Source organism: Gekko japonicus, unplaced genomic scaffold (genome assembly GCF_001447785.1).
Source record: "Gekko japonicus isolate JY-2015 unplaced genomic scaffold, Gekko_japonicus_V1.1 scaffold585, whole genome shotgun sequence".
NCBI classification, from domain to species: domain Eukaryota; kingdom Metazoa; phylum Chordata; class Lepidosauria; order Squamata; family Gekkonidae; genus Gekko; species Gekko japonicus.
Genome location: NW_015170291.1, coordinates 522948 through 525969, shown reverse-complemented (window position 1 = coordinate 525969; position 3022 = coordinate 522948).

Below are 3022 nucleotides of genomic sequence, written 5' to 3'. Positions count from 1 at the left end.
GGCGCAGCAGAGGCCGGCCAGCCCGACCCCCGTGCGGAGAGCCAAGCCCGGGGGCGCAGGTCCTCGGGAGGGAAGGGAAGGGCCACTTTGGGCGACCGGCAGGCCGGGCCGGGCCGCTTGGAAAGTAACTCCCACTTCCTACCACGGAGTAGGGATTGCTTTCTGTGTGTTCCCCCCAGTGCCGGATTTACGCATAAGCTAAATAAACTACAGTTCAGGGCATCGCAATCTGCTGGGGCCTCGAATAGAAACACAATATAAAACATGATTTCAAATATTAAAAAGGCGTCTATATTTTAAATTTTTCTGAGACCAGCTGATGTAATTTAAAACAGTTGGGGGCCTCTGGGTTTTGTGTAGCTTAGGGCCTCGGCAAGTCTAAATCCGGCCCTGGTTCCCCCCTCCCCACGCGGTGAACGCCGACTGGGACTTTCTCCGGCGCGAACTTTCCTTGCGGTGGGAAGCGCGCGGCGGCGCTCCGGCGCTGCCATCCGCTGCAAGACGCGCGCTTCGAAAGGGTGCTCGTTTGCAAGGTTGCTTGGGAGCAAGTCCCAAGTAAATTGCAGAGCATTTCCCTTCCAAATGCTGGAAGTGTGCACGAGATTGCGCTGCAAGGCAAAGAAGGGTGGCTTGTCATAGGTTCATGAATAAGCAAGGGTTTTGGGGGTTCGTTCTGACGTATATGGAAGGGGAAGTCTCCTCAACGGTAGACGCGCGTGAGCGCACCCCGAGTTTCTCGCTTTTTATTCGTTTGAAACTTTTTCGAGCCTGCTTTCAGACCCCATAACATCACCAAGGCGAGTGATTTCATTTTGTAAAAAACATCAGAGAAAGGCATACCATCAACCGAAACCTCCCGAGCAGGGATTAAATTCAACGGCGGGCGCTCAGAGTAGTTTAAGAAAAGTAATCAAGTATCGCGAATATTTGGGAAGACGAGATTACTCGGAAGGAAGAGTTGCTGGCTTCAGTGGGGCTTCCAAATGATTGTTCCCAACACCAAAACTTCACCCCTGTGCCCAGCGGTCTGTTATCCAGTCTGCCACAGCACAGTCCTAATCCGAATGATTCTACTGAAATCAATAGGTTTAGAAGGATGGAACTCTTTTTAGGATCGCACTGCCCGGCACATCAATTCCTGCTCTGTGATTTCACTTGACTGGACAGCCATTGAAAGGAGTGCTGTGTAATCCAGAGGATTTAGGCTGCAATCCTAAAAACACTTCCCTGTGAGTAAATCTCATTGTACTCTGGAGAGAAACCAAACTTTATTCTCAATAGACATGTCTTTATTCCTTGTTTTATACCCAGAGCGATATACAGTACTAACACACGTCTTTAAAATACTGTTTGAAAAACGCAATAAAACAACAACATTTAAAATCCAATTGTTACAGTGCAATCCTATAATGTCATCTGATAGGACTGCACTGTATATTAAGCAAGAAAATAATTGTCAAATTATCATGTGATGATAAAATGGAGAAGGAGACAATGAGGTGAGCTGCTTTGGGTCCCCATTGTGGAGTATAAATGAATTGAATAAATAAAAACTAAACATAAAAGGGCAGTAATGAGGATGAGTTACAAAACTGATGACAATAAATGGGGACAAATGGGGAAATCAGCATTAAAACAGCAGACACAAAAATAAACCAACAACCAAGTCTTATTCTGGTGCTGAAAAATTCCCATCACCTTATATATTGCCATATTGCAATCACCTTATCTATATATTCAATCCACCTGGACTGAATTGAGACCTAGGTTTCCTGTCTCATTGCTGATTTTTCCACACCTTTTACCCCTCTGCATATCTCACCTAAATCCAATCACACCTGATATTGTCATTCATCTGCTATTGTCATTTGCCTGGTAATGTCATTTGGCATCTGAAATCACTCCACTTTCCAATAAATAGGACAGATGGACTCACATTCTAGCTAAATCTGAAGAAGTGAGCAGTGACTAATAAATATTAAAAAAAAAAAAAGAAGTGAGCAGTGACTCACAAAAGCTCGTAACCTGCCACATATTTTGTTAGTCTGAAAGGTGTTACTGGACTCTTGCTCTTTTCGACTTATATTGAGTGTACCTGTATTTTTTTTAAAAAAAATGCCTGTGCACCTGCCTTCTCTGCTGTGGCCCCCGCTCGTGGAATGCCCTGCCTGCAGAGGTTAGGAAGGCTTCTGCTATCCTGGCTTTCTACAAAATATGCAAAACTGAATTATTCAAGAGGGCTTTTCCATGCAGGCAATAGAATTGCACCATACTAGACGATTCACAAGGTTACTTGGATAAATTAATAGGGACTCTGGTCTATACTGCATCGTTTACTTAAGCGTTGCTTCAGATCTGTCTTTAGATTTCTGATTGGTTCTACAATCCTATCGTTCATTCCCATGTCCTATCCTATGGATTTATATTGACTCGCTCTGTGTAATCCACCAGAAGTCCAGGTGAGAAAGGCGAGCTATAATGCTGATTTTATACTCAAGGAAATCTTTATTTGCAAGCTACTTTCAAGGAAGGAAATTGTACGTGTCCATAACTTCTACATTTTTATAAGCAAATGTTAACATTTCGTTCATATAAAAAGAGCATTTTATATTGTGTGTATGGGAGGCATATTTCACATGGATATTGTTTTTTATAATCATAAGAGAAATCCCATGTCTTCAATGTTTATATCTTAAAATTTAACAAAAGAGAAGACAAGGAAGAAACACAGTATGTCATTAATTACAACATACATAGATCATCTGTCTCAGCATAACATGATACATTAATTAAACATTATACACCAATTTGGTGTAGTGGTTAAGTGTGTGGACTCTAATCTGGGAGAACCGGGTTTGATTCCCCACTCCTCCACTTGCACCTGCTGATGTGACCTTGGGTCAGTCACAAGCTCTGGCACAGCTGTTCCTGAAAGAGCAGTTTGTGTCAGAGTTCTCTCAGCCCCACCCACCTCACAGGGTGTCTGTTGTGGGGAGGGGAAGGGAAAGGAGTTTGTAAGCCG